Source organism: Mixophyes fleayi, chromosome 1, assembly GCF_038048845.1.
Source record: "Mixophyes fleayi isolate aMixFle1 chromosome 1, aMixFle1.hap1, whole genome shotgun sequence".
Classification (NCBI taxonomy): Eukaryota; Metazoa; Chordata; class Amphibia; order Anura; family Limnodynastidae; genus Mixophyes; species Mixophyes fleayi.
In genome coordinates, this window is record NC_134402.1 from 440,856,151 (window position 1) to 440,872,896 (window position 16,746).

Below are 16,746 nucleotides of genomic sequence, written 5' to 3' on the forward strand. Positions count from 1 at the left end.
GATGAGAGTGGAGGAGAGACGCAAATCGTGTGCAGAACGGAGGTGTCGAGATGAGAGATAACTTTACATACCTTTCAATGCCCTTGTTCCTTGCTATAGTAAGTATAAAATAGTATATTTCTTGGTCCAACATAGTCCAAATTTGGGAAGACGAACCCCTGAAAAATGCCAATAAAAAAACCTCACCTGATCACTAAGAATGAACTCTGCAAACTGATCAAAGTGCTCCGCTTGTGACTGTCTCTAGGTGAAGGGAAGTCCCACTGTATCTTGATGATAGTCATCTCGCATCTGCCTTTCGTCATTTGTTTTTATTCCCCCCCCGATCAATTTACTGGGACCACTCCCAGTATGACCCAATCTAAAGTTGAGACGGGAACATAGATATGTGATTCATAAAATGCTTAATGGCTGATATCTCTTACTTCACTTAACCTCTTCTATACCTTTAACTACTTAGAATAACTGACTCAAGACCTGAGTGTGGCAAATTAAATAACTTTATTCAAATATGGTGGTGGCGAAGGAGCAGTGAGTGCGACTTCCACCAGGCAACCAGGAAGTCCCAGCATCAACCCAGGGACAACCGGCAAAAAATGGGGACTCTCATCCCAGGAGCACATATCTACCTCCAGGACACTACTGAAACCGCAACCCCTCTGGGTTAAAGGAACACACCCACGAGTCTACCCACCGGGGTGGTACTTGAACCAAACTATAACTGACTGCTCTAAGAGAGCCAGGCTCAGTGTGCCCGCATCTGTACTGTGCGCCCGACCACTGGGCGTCGACTGCACTGTTTTTCCGGCAACTCTCCATCCATTATTTCCACCGTCACGTCCATGAATACCAGGTACTGTCAGGGTTGGCAACTCTGAAATGAAAAACAAGCCCAAAAAAATCCTTAAAAGCCCCCAAAAAAAACAATTTACAAGGGACCGTCATTTTCTATAACAATAATTTCTACACTCAATCTCCATTTAGTAAACCTTTATAAACACAAGAGGACATATTTCTACACTGATATGGCAAAAGAAGAAGCAAATGCAGTAAATTATCCTTTTGAAATGGGGGAAACTGACGTGGCTGCAGGTTCAATAATCATCCCCAAATACACACAGTTTCTTATTAACCATAATTACACCACAGCATCGCCCTGGCAAGTAAAAAAGGCAAGATCCACAACATAGGTGAACTGAGTATAATGTATGCAAGGACACTGGTATGTTTATACCACACAGCCCCATGATATGTATATATAATAAGTATAAGATAGGGCTCTGAAAGCAGTCATCTGACATGAGCAGCTACTGAATGGGACGGGAGGGTGTTATATAGCAGTGTTACCTCTATAAGTGCAGCGATCGTACAGACGCAGATCTTATTTCAGCAGGTTGTTGCAGATGCGTCTTCCTGGTGAACTGACAACACAGCAGCCAATCGAAATCCGTCTTAGTATATGGTCCAGCCCATCTCTTCTTACATGATTACAAATGACTTTCAGCCATTAGGGGGCGGGCGGGTGTTGGCGTGATTGACATACGAAGTGTCCTTTCAGGAAGGAGGATGCAGTGGAAGGGAGGAAATAGCCGGGAAGGAAGTAAAATGAAGGTTCTGACCTACGTGTATTGTAAAGCCCAAAAACCCGCAACTCACGATGAGCAAATCAAACCCGCAAACTGGTAAAAAAAACAAGCCCAATTCCGCTTGTTATAAGTGGAATTGGCAACTGTGGGTATTGTACATCGTTCCTGAGCATCCTGCCTCTGACCACAGGTACATCTACTGTCATCCTCAACACCAGGAACTCCAGAGAGTGATTTTCTCTCCGCCCCAGTTAAACTTTTGACCCCAGAGGACTAATCAAAGCCTAGTGACACAGCCTACAGCTTTTATCAGAGCTGTAACTAGATATTTTAGTGCCCTGGGCAAAACAGAACACTGGTGCCCCCCTCTTCCCCACAACGTACCTTTATGGGAGTAGATGTTAAGCATCACCGGTGTCTTCTGTTTGCTGGTGTCGTATGCTCCGTTGCTTCTTAAACGGATCCTGGAATATTGGGGGCAAATTTATAAAGAGATTGTTACTACCTCCTGGAAAGTTGAGCAGTGAGTGAAGAATCTAGGTCTCCCTCCCCACAAACAGACAGACTTTAAATCAGTAGCTTTTTCTGGTTAAAAACAGGCCTCCTTCCACCTAATCAGCTCCAGGATCTAATTAATGGCATTTACAGTAAATGTCTATTTCCCTCCATATAGCCCCAACATCAAATTAACAGCACCCACGTTTCATAAATAAGCCTCTCCCAGTCCCGACATTAAATTAATAACTTTCCCATTTAATACACAGACATACCCCAAGCATCAGCCCATACATTAAATTAGAAGCATTCCCATCTAATTAATAGACCTACTTCACCCCTCACCAGCTCCCACCCTTAAATTAATAACATCCCCATTTAATAAATCAAATTATTCCTCCCCATACCCAACATTAAATTAAAAGCCTTCATATTTAACAAACAGACTGTCACCAGCCCCAACATAAAATTATTAACATTTCCATTTAATACAAATGCCTATTTCCCCCACCAGCCCCAATATCCCTTCTCACCAGACCCATCACTCCTCCTCTACAGACCCCCCCATTCACTCCAGACACCCTCCTCACCAGATCCCTCACTCCTCACCAGACACCCTCCTCACTAGACCCCTCACTCCTTCTCTCCAGACACCCTCCTCACCAGACCCCTCACTCCTCTCCAGACACCCTCCTCACCAGACACCTCACTCCTCTCCAGACACCCTCCTCACCAGACCCCTCACTCCTCTCCAGACACCCTCCTCACCAGACACCTCACTCCTCTCCAGACACCCTCCTCACCAGACCCCTCACTCCTTCACTCCAGACACACTCCTCACCAGACACCCTCCTCACTAGACCCCTCTCTCCTTCTCTCCAGACACCCTCCTCACCAGACCCCTCACTCCTCTCCAGACACCCTCCTCACCAGACACCTCACTCCTCTCCAGACACCCTCCTCACCAGACCCCTCACTCCTTCACTCCAGACACCCTCCTCATCAGACCCCCCTTTCACTCCAGACACCCTCCTCTCCAGACACCCTCTTCACCAGACCCCTCACTCCTTCTCTCCAGACACCCTCCTCACCAGACACCTCACTCCTCTCCAGACACCCTCCTCACCAGACCCCTCACTCCTTCACTCCAGACACCCTCCTCATCAGACCCCCCCTTTCACTCCAGACACCCTCCTCACCAGATCCCTCACTCCTCTCCAGACACCTTGCTCATCAGACCCCTCACTCCTTCACTCCAGAAACCCTACCCACCAGACACCCTTCTCACCAGATAACTCACTCCTTCCCACCAGACCCCCCCATTCACACCAGCCCTCTCACCAGCCCTCTCTCCAGCCCTCTCACCAGCCCTATCTCCAGCCCTCTCACCAGACCTCTCACCAGCCTTTTCACCAGACCTCTCTCCAGCCCTCTCTCTAGACCTCTCCAGCCCTCTCACAGCCCTCTTTCCAGGCCTCTCACCAGCCCTCTCACAGCCCTCTCTCCAGCCCTCTCACCAGCCCTCTCACCAGCCCTCTCTCCAGACCTCTCTCCAGCCCTCTCTCGAGACCTCTCTCTAGCCCTCTCACCAGCCCTCTCTCCACCTTCCACTTAATTGGGGATGAAACGGCCGGGCGGGTGTTGCACCACCACTAGGCCTTGCGCCCTGCCCACATCGCCCTTGTTACGGCTCTGGCTTTTATTATCCTTCTTGCTTAATTAAGCCTTCAGTTCTTATAACTTGCACCTTTTATTTATTGGCATGCATAGTACAAGTCAAGTGCCATCTGGTGGCAGAGACATGTATTGGCGCTGCGGAAACCTTGTGGCGCCTAACAAATAAATGATAATAATAATAATAATAATAATAATTGCAGAGAATTTCAATATTATGCATGTGTGCTACATTTGTACATTGATACTATTACATGCTACAGTACATGGCCCACACTTAGCTATGAAGCTTCCTTATCTGCTTGGGTCCTCCCATCAGCTGATGCTAAATTTTGCACACTACAGACGTCTCTATCTTGACCTCCAAAATCATGCATATCTCTGTAAAATCAAAAAGGTGCAAGCAATGGCGGAGGTGAATATGCTGCGCTTTGTGACTTGCATGAATACCTTTACACTCCACTGGGTCACAAAAGACAATACAATGAAACTAAATCTCAAGACACTTTTTTTTACTTTGTCTAAATTGTTTACTGGACTAATAATTGTTCCAACAACTTTCACCCACGTTGGCTTTGTAAACAGCGCCACCTTGTGACAATAACCATAATAACATGAGCTTATTTTCCTTTTAATCGTTGAAATTACAGAAAGTCGACTCAAATATTGTAATTAATGTCTTTATTGAAGGCATTGGTACAACATCCGTTGTCATTGCTGGGAAAAGTAAGTGAACCTTTATATTAGCAACTTGTGACACCTCGTTCAGCAGCAACAAAGTCTTTCCAATACCTGCTGCTAAATCGTGTACAAGCTTTAAAGAGAACCTGTCACTTATTAATTATTAGCCTTTGTTTATATAGTGCTACCATATTAAGCAGTGCTTTTCATCAGTCACAGTCCCCACTGGCTCTATGTTCCATACACCTGAACACACATGGATATATTTTTTACAAGAGTCAATTTACCTACCTTGAAGTTATTTGGAGTGTGGGTGGAAACCAGAGCACCCGGAGGAAACCCACTAAAATACGGGAACACATATAAACTCCACATAGACAGTGCCCTGGTTGGAATCAATTCCACAACCCCAGGATTAGAAGACAACAATGTTAACCACTCTACCACCCTGCCACCCAAGTAGGTGTTATGGCTTTTATACATAATGCCTAATGCACATTATTCTATACTCGCTCCCTTTTTTTTTTTTTTCTTTTAAATCCAGTATTTTTATTGAAATTTTTTAAGATATAAACATACTAAACAACAAAAAGAAAAGAAAAACAATCGCATACATATCAGAATTAAATGACGGAATTTACAAGATTACATTAAAGCATAATAATAATAAATGTGCTATATTCATTCAGGATCATACATCGTAAATGCTTATACATAAGTATGTTACACATGCAGGGTTTATTACATGGACTCAGATACTTATTATAAGAACTGCGGTAGCCATACATTTAAGTAGATAGAGCATCTGTACTAGATGACATAGGATAGAATGGAGACTCTAACCATCTGTACCATATATTCTCAAATTCCTTCAGAGCCTGTCTGCTAGTATAAACAAATCTCTCGTGCCTTATGGTGGTATTGACCAGTGCCTTCCAATTTTTAACCGTGGGACTCGTCGGGGCCAACCACAGCCTCGCTATACAGACCTTAGCCAACATCAATAACTGTGAAATGTACATTTTTGTCAGTTTATTAACTTTCCCCTTCAATCGGAGCCCAAAGAGACAAGTGGCCGGTGAACTAAGAGACACTTCAATTCCAGTAACCTGAATACATCTCCTGATCCTTCGCCAGAAGATTTGTATACATGAACACTCCCATAGAAGGTGCCAAAAGTTAGCATTGATCGAATTGCATTTTGGACAGTTAGGGGTAGCATCCGGGCGAAATTTTGCCAATCTAATAGGGGTAAAGTAGGCCCTGTGTAAGATAAACACCTGTATTTGTTGAAATTTTAATGATGAAGTATAACCTTTAGTACTGTCTGTAACCATTTCCCACTCCTTGTCTGATAAAGGGCCAATATCTATTTCCCACTGATTCCTCAAACCATCCAAATCATCTGCAGTGGATTCATACAGAAGACATGAATACATTCGAGAGATCAGACCTCTATAACCCAAGGCCTGTAATTGTTTCCTCAGTGGATCCACCCCAAACACCAAAGTCTCCCCTTTAAATTGTGTGTTTAGGGCGTGTCGTAACTGAAGGTAAGAATAAAACATTGTTCTGGGTACAGAGAATTCCCCAACCAACTGTTCGAAGGATTTAAGTACATTTGTATCATAAAGCTGACCTACCGACACCTCACTCCCTTTTTACGTCACGGATCACCTGCCACTGGATTGTGGTTGGGTACGCCTGTTTAGAGGTCCGCAGAAGAAAGGGTTCCCATTGGATAAACACATACCTGAAAGTACTGGAGGTGGGTGAGTACCTTCTGTAAATAATTTATTAAAAGTGAAATTGTTGTTTAAACAGTCTCCAAAATGCAGAAATGTCTTTATCCAGAAACTGATTTCATTCTAGACTCACACAAGGCGGATCACTGACTAAACCCCTTCACAGCGATTTAGAGAATTTTGTGATTAAACTGGACCATTTTAGCGCAACATTAAATATTATTCCTTAGAGACTTTTTTTCACTGTATGGGACAAAGAAGTTGTTGCCCGTGAGGTTTTGTTACCTCTGTTTGCCTTGTGATACATTCCGCACATACTTACTCCATGCTGTAGACTAAGAAACCTTTTCATTAGTGTCTTATTTCTAATCCTTCTGGCTCTCTCATTGTACAGAAGACATAATATCTGTATCTTCTTTTACTTTTAATACCGTAATACAACCAAAACCCAGAATACTTACTATATTACTTACATGATAGGAATGAAACAAATTCCATCACACTAAAAATAAATGGTGTTTCGGGTTATTGGGTCACTTTTCATTGTTGAAAAAATGTCAAGTACTTCACCATTCCAATCGCAAATGCTCCCCAGGATATTTATTAAGGCGTGGTTCCCCTATTATATATCCCATTCTCACAAACATTTCTAATTGGATACTCAGAGCAAAACTGGCCACACCTCTAATCCATACATAGGGTCACCCAAACGGGTGTAGTACAATATAACGATACTGACTACCCCGACAGTAATTACAGCGACGTTGCAAATCCGAAGACTCATACTCCGAAATGAAAGATACATCGACTCACCATTACATAGATGCAGTCATTTGACGGCCCGATGTGTTTGCGACTGTTGAAAATGACGTAACTTCAAAACGTGACTGTCAGGTGTTCAGTTTTAAAGCGGCAATACACGGACCCGGATTCTAACGGTAAGGTTAACCCTAACTCTAACCCCAACCGCTAACGATAACCCCTAACCCTAACGCTAACCCTAACCCCTAAAATAATACATGAGATAAATGTCTGCCCGTTCCGTGCATCGGCGCATTAAGAGGAGTCGCGTTTGGAAGTGACCTCATTTTCAAGACATCGGTTCGTGAAATGACTGCATCTATGTAATGGTGAGTCGATGTATCTTTCATGTCGGGGTATGAGTCTTCGGATTTGCAACGTCATTTTAATTACAGTCGGGGTAGTCAGTATCGTTATATCGTACAACACCCTATGGGGCATATACAATTGTTTGAATTGCCCGCCGCGTTAAAAGTATTACCATTATTATGGTAATACTAAGCCGGATTTGAGCTCGCAGCTCCCTGAGACGCGAGCTGAAATCCAGTGTGAAAGGTACCGTAATGACGGTATTTACGAGCACTATTACCGTAATGACGGTAATAGTGCGCGGGGCGCGTTACTTTTGTGAGTAACTCTCACAATTGAATATGCCCCTATGTGTGGATTAGAGGTGTGGCCAGTTTTGCTCTGAGTATCCAATTAGAAATGTTTGTGAGAATGGGATATATAATAGGGTAAAGGGGAACCACGCCTTAATAAATATCCTTCTGGTAGAGAGGATCGTAGTCCCCTGTAATATCCTCCTGTCTATAGTCCCTGTCTAAGTTCATGAAAACTATTTTCTGTAATTTACAGCCTGTGAAGATCTAAATAGTATTATTCACAATGCCAACTATGATCCCTACTTTACAGGGACATACAAAGGTTACAAGGACATACAAAGGTTACAGGGACATATAAAGGTTACAGGGACATATAAAGGTTACAGGGACATATAAAGGTTACAGGGACATACAAAGGTTACAGGGACATATAAAGGTTACAAGGACATACAAAGGTTACAGGGACATATAAAGGTTACAGGGACATATAAAGGTTACAGGGACATACAAAGGTTACATGGACATACAAAGGTTACAGGGACATACAAAGGTTACAGGGACATATAAGGCTTTTAAAACTTATCTGCGTCCCTCCTTTTCAATATTGACCCGCTACACTGTAAAATCTACTTTTTGTGAAAGTTGCAAAAATGTAATTAAATGCAGACACACCTACAAATTAAAAGTACAAATTAAATTCAGTTAAATACTGAAATCTGTTGTTTTCCTCTTGTAGAATCTTCTCTCCATCCAAACGGAAATGTCCATCAAGTAATGTGAACAGACAGCGGCAACTTCATGTACTAGAGCCGCTACACTAATGGATGAAGTACTGTCAGTGGGAGGGATCAAGACACAGTCAGCCAATCAGAAGCGAATAGCTAATTCTGCTGATTGATATCATCAATGCTTAAATTTTCACCAGCCCTCCAGCACCTGCAAGAGATGCACCTCCTGACCAGCGTATCTGTCTGCGCCCAGTCCCTACTAAATCACATTTAAGAAAACACACCTTTACTGTACTCATCATTGACCACCCGGTACGCTCTCTAAGAGTCGTAATCTGGACATATACTTTTTTGGTTCAGATACTTGTTGCTCTTATATCACAGATCTTGTTCGGTACACCTTTGTAGAGGCCCGATTCCATCCTACAGAGCAGGAGAAGCAGGTCCCATGGGTGAGACCCTGACCAATCAGCTACTGGAGGTAAGTGCTTTTAAAGGGGTAAGTTCCTTTAATGCTGCCAGGATGTAGGGTGGTGTTGCTTGCAAACATCACAGATAGGATACACAGCCCCAGTTATTACCAATAGTTGGATGGCATATTAAGGAAAAAGACACAGGTTGGCATAACCCAGCATTGTCTACAGTACTGCGATGGTGATACCAGTGGCATGGACATGATGCCATCTGCAAATACATTTGAGCTTACAGTAACTGTAGTCTAGTTGTCTTTTGACCCATACATCCTACCTGATGTAGTAGATTAAGCAGGACATGCATGGTACAGCTGCTTCAGCCACCTTGATGTCAGTATTTTGGTTGAAGTGTTTGGTTTATTTGGGCCCCCACAAGATGATAAAAGTTTCTAGCACCTCCGCGACAGCTCCATAAGACTCACGGTGTGTGACAGTAACAGATTATTTTTCAAATCGCCAACAACAAGTATTCACCCAACAAGTTGCAGTTCATTGTGAGGAATAAACTTTTTCTACGTTTTTGGGAAGTATCCTCAACGATCACTTAGTGTCCCGGGTGCACTAATCATTCCTTCAGAGTACACTGGAGGGTGGGCAGTCTGTACAAGGGGCCGCAAAGAGACTTCTTTTCCTCCCAATATTCAAAGACACTGGGGTAGATTTAGCAAACCTTCTAAAAAGTAAAAGTGTAGGTGTTGACCATGGCAACCAATCAGATCCTAGCTATCCTGTTCTAGAATGTACTAGATAAACGATAGCTATAACTTGATTGGTTGTTATGGGCCACGCCTCCACTTTTAATTTTTACAAGGTTTGGAAAATCTACCCCACTGTCTCTGATGTCGACTTCTCTATTACTATTAAAATAAACTTTCACCATTCTAGCGAAAGCGAATGTTTGAGCTTTAGAAGTTGTGCAGGTGTCAGACTGAATCACCGGCAGCAAAAACATTACGATTCGTAGAAACCGGAATGGTCTCTATAAATATTACAACACCCAATCAGGCAGAATGAATTGTAGCAGCTTTGACATGTGAGCTTCCTATAATATTGGAACAATGTAATTAATAATTAATGTGGTAATGAGATAAAAATAAATATTGGTTCATTGTTAGTCCCATACCACAATAATATGATGCAAAGCCTGACTGTATTATACATAAACAGGGCATGCACACTATTTGTTAGGAGAGTGTTCTGCAAAGAGCTACAGCATGCAGTGTACACACAGGAGGGACAGACACACAATAGTTGTGTGTTTAATAAGAACACACCTTAAATTGTGGCTTGTTTGATGTTGAAACTGCCTCATGTTTTGATGCCAGAGATCTCTAGCAAATGCAAGCACGTATATCATATTTACTCACCGGAGTGGAGTAAGATATACAGGAAGGGATACCTGGAGGATTGTGTTTACTCGTTGTAGCTAATTATTATGTCTAATCGTTAATAAACATGGGGAATGTTTTCAGCAAATCATAACACTGAAGCAAAGTAGTAGTTCAGGACACGTTCACCAATCACAACTAATGCAGAGGGTGCAGAGTGTAAATGTAATGTATTATGGATGTGTTCCTGTGTTACCTGTTCTCTTACCTGCAGGCCTCAGTGGAGACCCCTGTCTGCAGAAAGAGAAACTACAGGAGAGACCAAGATAGTCGAGGATAGGTAAAAGAGGTGACGACTCTATGGCCACAGGCGTTGTTAAAAGTGCAGTAACTTCAATATCAGTCTGGACAAAGAACCTGATTTAGTCCGATTGTGCCATGTAAAAATCCAGGTAAGCTATTTAATGATGGATTCCAGGCGGGGGCTAATTATTTAATGAGTGCTATTTTATTTGTGGGGTGATGGTGGGGCAATCTAATTTATTGGTGGGGCCTATTAATTTAAGCTGAGGTGACGGGACCTTTTATTTAATGCTGGGGTGGTTTGGGGCTATTAATTGAATGTGGGACTGAGTATGGGGAGGAGGGCTATCTATTAAATATGAATATTAATTATTAATGCTGGGGATAGTTGTGGGAAATGATTATTATTATTAAACGTAAATGTTATTAATTTATTGTTGGGGCTGTTTGGAGGGAGGGAAATAGGTTGATATATGAAATGGGAATACTATTAATTTAATGTTGGTGTTGGTTGAAGAGAAATAGGTCTATTTATTAAATGTGTATGTTATTATTTTAATGTCAGGGCTGGTTGGAGGGCAATAGATCTATTTAGCAAATGTAAATGTTATTGTTTTAATGTTGGGACTGGACAGAGACCTAATTATTGAAGGTGAGTGCTATTGATCTGACACTGGGGCTGGTTGGAGTTTTCTAAATTTCATGAACCCAATTTTTTCCTCCAACATTCCAGGATCCAGACAAGCAGCAACTGAGCTAAAGACACAGCAGCCACAGGTGTGGTAGTGACAAGAACAGGTAGGAGAGAGCAGGACAGTCTGCCAACTGTCCTGAATCTGGTGGGACAGTCCTGAATTTGGGTGATTGTCTAACATAGTGAGGATTTAATTTGAATGAAAGAACACTTGGGACGTCACACTGTACTACTGGTGAAGGCAGAGCTCTGTGTACCTAACAGTAGTGCACACAGTATTTCCTGCACACAGTATTAATCCAGCTCTGGGCCAGGGTGTCAAATTGACACTTAAGGCTAGATTTACTAAGCTGCGGGTTTGAAAAAGTGGGGATGTTGCCTATAGCAACCAATCAGATTCTAGCTGTCATTTTGTAGAAGGTACTAAATGAATGAAAGCTAGAATCTGATTGGTTGTTATAGGCAACATCCCCACTTTTTCGAACCCGCAGCTTAGTAAATCTAGCCCTTAGTGCTCTGCTCCTCTTCCCAGTATAACCCCTAATATTATTTGGTTTAGCTTAACCCTAGAACAAATAATTACCCAATTAGTATATTGGGGAAAGCAAAAAATAAGCCCTTTTGCTTGCAAAAACATCAACTTTTTAAAGCAAAAGGGCTTTTTGCATTTTCATAAATCCCATTATAATCAGACAGGTATGTTTAAAAAAAAGTGCTGTAGGGAGAAGGAACATATAAAATAGAATGCAATATAAAGTGAGGTTTGGTTTTTGTTGCATTATTTATTTTGATTATTTCAGATTTATCATTTATAATAATAAAGTATTGCTGGGTTAGGCAATACTAATATAGGCTCTTTTTAGATTGATAAATAAATATTGTACCAAAAATCAACCTTTAAGGATGGGCCGCTACTTATGGGCCAGGGCTGTGTGTTTGCCCCCTGGGCTAAAGAATGCCAACCAGACCCTGCCACTGTATCTATTAATCTGTGCACCAATATTGAGTAACATTTACTAGATGTGCTTTTTACTAGGCAAGTTTATTATAATAGAAAAAATTGTGTCTAAACAGATTTTTTTCAGCTACTTTGTGGCCTTATTTTAGTGATCAACTGTAAATCAAGCATTTTTGAATAGGAATAATACTCAAAAAAACACAAAGATTTGACCAATCTTAACAATGAGAACAACTCCTAAAATATGTGCAGATTTTTTTAGGCTGTTTTCCATTCAGTTTAGCAAACAGCTGCTAAATATTCTGCACCATTTGTCTTTATCCCAAGACACACAACGCACATCGCGATTTGCGATCTGCAAAAATGTGTCTTGATATGCGGTTTTTACTTTAACAAATCACAGGGTTTGAAAACCGCACAAAAGTTGAATTTTAAATTTTGGTTTGGAACAAACACACTCTGATACCGCTCCTGCGTAAGACAATGGTGACCACTCTCAGCCCTCAGCCAACACACGCACATGTGCAAATCCTGTGCTTGCCCTGGAATGGTGGTGGCACCGCTGTTAACGTTTTGTTGTGTTTTTCATCATCATCATCATCACCATTTATTTATATAGTGCCACTGATTCCGCAGAGCTGTACAGAGAACTCACTCACATCAGTCCCTGCCCCATTGGAGCTTATAGTCTAAATTCCCTAATATACACACACACAGACAGACAGAGAGAGACTAAGGTTAGTTTTTAATAGCAGCCAATTAACCTACTAGTATGTTTTTGGAGTGTGGGAGGAAGGGAGCACCCGGAGGAAACCCACACAAATATGGGGAGAACATACAAACCCCACACAGATAAGGCCATGGTCTGGAATTGAACTCATGACCCCAGCGCTGTGAGGCAGAAGTGCTAACCACTGGGCCACTGTTCTACCTTTGTATTAAGCCCATTTCACCAATTATTAACAAAGCCAAAATGTAGTAAAGCCTTTTGACTGTTGCAGCATTAGCTTATAGCGTGCACAATTACCAATAAACATTTCTTCCCCTTTTACTGCAAAAGGCACCTAATCAAATCAAATGCTAATACAAAGTTATTAATTATCACTGATGTTTAAATACATCTTTCAGCAAAAGCAGCTTCTTCATTGTTGTTGAGAAAAAAATGTGACTATTCCCTGGACTTAGTACTGTGGCACATTATACACACATTACTAGACATTTTATTACAGCATATCACAAATATTTGTTAAGGTTATTTCCTGTACAACTGGCTCAGCTTAAATTTCTCACTCTTTCTTAGTAGTATGGCAGGTAACACAATACACGGCGATAACCACAAAGTGATTGTCAGTGCTTTCACCTGCGCCGGCAAACTCTCAATAATTCTGGGCAACACAAGGAACTCCAGAGAGTGATTTTCTGATGTCCACAAGTGGTCGCAATTGTGCTCCGAATATAGGAAGGAAAAGATAAGCGTAAAAAAATTGTACTTACGTGTCTATGTTGACTCGAATGCATCTCGACATTTGTTCAGCTCAAAAACAGTAACATTTGCGCCATAACAAGTGTATATACTTACGCTGTGTACACTTTGTAAGTGAACACTTAAGTCAGAGCCAGTCAGTCAAATAACTGCTCCGTGGTCACGTGAGGTCACAGGAAGAAGGGGTCGTATGTGTGGAGATAGGAGACATTCCAAGATTCTCTGCTCACTACATCATATGTTATGTGACTGTGGTTGCCATAGTAATAAGATGACACTATCAACCTGTAAATTCTTAAGAGTTGCCTGAATAAAAACTGTGCAAAATTTACAAAAGCAGATTTTTGAAAATGTGTATGTTCCCCTAATTTTAAGATTTTTTTTTCCCCAAACAGGCTAATGAAACACATATATTTATTCCAATATGCTACCAAAACAACGCGTATTTCTGTCAAGAAAAAACAATATAAAATCTACTTTGGTAAAATAAATCACCCCAAACCTAAAAAAAAATAATAAAAAAATGGCTTGGTCATAAAGGAGTTAAAGATATATTTAGTGGCTTTATCTACATCAAATTCATCATATTAAAATATTAATGCAATTGGTGTAACATTAATTAGTTACAGTAGCTAGAAAATAGACTGTGAGTGCCTCAGGTATCTACTAATTATATAGTATAATTATGATGTATGACGACGTTCCTGCTCTTCAGTATATTGCCACGAAGATCTCGTAGTCATAGGATGAATCACTTCATAAACAACAGTAGTAACATAGACACCTGGAAGGTATGAAAGTACTAACGAAACACACCTGTTGGCAGGTAATTCTTATCATTACCTTCTCTGAGCTATAGGTATGTCATAAGAGCTCTCGGGTACTTGGTGTTTTGATAGTGTTAGAGACTTGCTGACATTGGTATTTTAGTGTTTCTTGTTACATTGGGATTGACATATTGGGTTGTTTCTTGTTGGTGGTGAAGAGTGAAGGAGATTGTTCCCCTTTTTATCTAAGTTGATGGATAATATTAGAAGGATGGATCTGTAAAGAATATAAACTGTCTTAAATGAATAGAGTTAACACCTATAATTGTGACGTGATTTTCAGTGAAGTCTTTGGTACCAGTCTAGTTGTTAGATTTTCATCTGCTGTGCATTGTGCTTCTTACTCAGACCTGGTATGGAGTTCAGATATAAGCTCTCACCTGCCCTGCAGTCATTGCCAGTGATAGAGTTACACGCTAGCGTCCCGCCATGTCCACTGAACTTACCTATGCTTCGATCCAGATCCAGCGATGCTGTGCGCGGCTCTTCTGATTTGTCATGACTCATGACAGGGACCATGTGACTGAAACGCTAGGGGTGGGTTTTTCAAAATTGGAACTGCTATTTCAACCTGCTCAGAGCAACAGGTTTCTCTACCACAGCTTCGGACTCCCTTGTTCCTGTATTTTCCCTTCGTACATTTCCCTTCGATATCCTGGTTGTATTTGACTTGTTGCCTGACTACTCGTTTGGATTCTGAATTGAAACTTCATCTGACCGTTTGTGTACCAGATCTGGGATTGTTGACATCTCTGCAAGTTTCATCTTTACCGCCACATCAGGCCCGAAAGCAGTTCAGAGGGCCGCCATCTGCACGCCTCCAGGAAGTTAAGCCCCTACCCTCTTGCGGCGGATCCGTTGGGGCTTGTTAGACTTCGCGCCTCTGTGCTTCTAGCACTAATTCTGGATAATAAATTGGAATTCACCAGTATCAGGTAATGGGCGTGACACCTCCTGGTTCAGGAATCTGTCCTCTATGTGTTTCTGACCTTGCGTCAGTAGCTTCTTGTCTCTGCATTCATTTGTTTCTTGGTTCCCGATACCTGGCTTTGCATCTTATAGTCTGCTGGTTCCTGGCTCTATTTTCACTTGTCTTCTGGCTCCTGATTTTTGGCTTTCAATCTGCACGCTATTCATATAGCACTTCATAATATCCCCAGGTGGGGCTTCATAGTGATCGCTGGGCTCTGTGTTATATTCTTGCATTGTCTTAAAGTCTGTGAGAATATGCAGCAGAATTTCCTCAGATACTCTGTGTTATATTCCTGCATTTCGTCAGAGACTGTGTTATATTCCTGCATTTCTTAAAAGATCGTGAGATCTGCACCAGCATTTCCTCAGAGACTGTGTATATCACTGCATTATCTTTCGTCCATGACTCTTTCCTGCATTACCTCAGAGCCTGTGTTTTCACCTGTATATTTTTTTTATTACTGTCAAATCCAGTGCGCTTGAGCCCTATCCATCATTTTATGCTGCATACTGCAATAAACTCCATATTGTTTTATTACATCAACTCGTAATTCCTGTGATTTCCTAACACTAGTGGTAGTTGGCCTATATTTATGAGTTGGATTGGTTGGAGCAGAGGGGGTGGTAGATCTGAAGTGTTTTTGTCCCAGTGGAGCATACAGAGAGTGTCTGTCTGCAGATCTTCCTATTGTAAGGTTTGTTCTTTTTAGCACTGGTCTGGTACCAGTTAAGTAACTTAATCTATTGGAGTAGTCTAGAAGCCCATGAAGCCTATCCATCACCACTTTCTCAAGAAAACCTTCTAAAAAGAAGAAATGAGTGGAATCTTCAAAACCGTTCCGCAAAATATTATCCTCATTCCACACCCCACTGCAGATCAAATTGACCATCGTCCCTCCAGCTCTATTCATACATTCTGCAAAACATCATAGCTAAAGGAGGTCCCACAAAACTTAATATGTAAGTTATTTCACCAAAATTGACTCATCTCTAACAATAAGCATTAAAGGAGTTGCCCACTTTTGAACAATTCCACCTTAATTCTGCCCCCCAGATAGAGCAAATAAGATCACCCCTCAGAATCTTCTCCTGTTATCTGTAACGAAGCTGTCACATGTTTAACACAGGAATTACCGCTGACTGGTATTGGCACTACTAAACTGGGAGGCGCGGAGTCTTACGCAACCCCGGTGTCCACCAGGTACCCCCGCAAGGTGGTATGGACTTCGCTGTGTGAGGTGCACAGGTCGCGGTTCTCCCAGATAGTAACCAGTGCAGTGATGGAGGCAGAATTGTCAGACAGTCCGGATCAGAGCCATTGGTAGCACGGGACAACAAAGGTAAACAGGAGAATAGTCAGAAACGGTCGGAGGGTCAAATCCAGAACGGGCAG

At 41.8% G+C, this 16,746-nt stretch overlaps 1 protein-coding gene and 1 long non-coding RNA gene across 2 annotated transcripts in view; one reads left to right on the forward strand and one right to left on the reverse strand.

Moving 5' to 3' along the window:
* Positions 1–482: 482 nt before the first annotated feature.
* LOC142109851 (uncharacterized) lies at positions 483–1,416 on the reverse strand. The gene is made up of 2 exons (XR_012680453.1): positions 1,348–1,416; positions 483–874 (listed from the first exon to the last, which is right to left on the reverse strand). It is a non-coding gene; the product is annotated as an uncharacterized LOC142109851 (long non-coding RNA).
* A 13,309-nt stretch (positions 1,417–14,725) lies between these two features.
* CCDC68 (coiled-coil domain containing 68) overlaps positions 14,726–16,746 on the forward strand; it is a 47,597-nt gene continuing 45,576 nt past the window's right edge. Inside the window, exon 1 of the mRNA XM_075185371.1 lies at positions 14,726–15,316. The gene's annotated coding sequence lies outside the window, so the exon portion shown is untranslated. The remainder of the gene's footprint in view (positions 15,317–16,746) is intronic.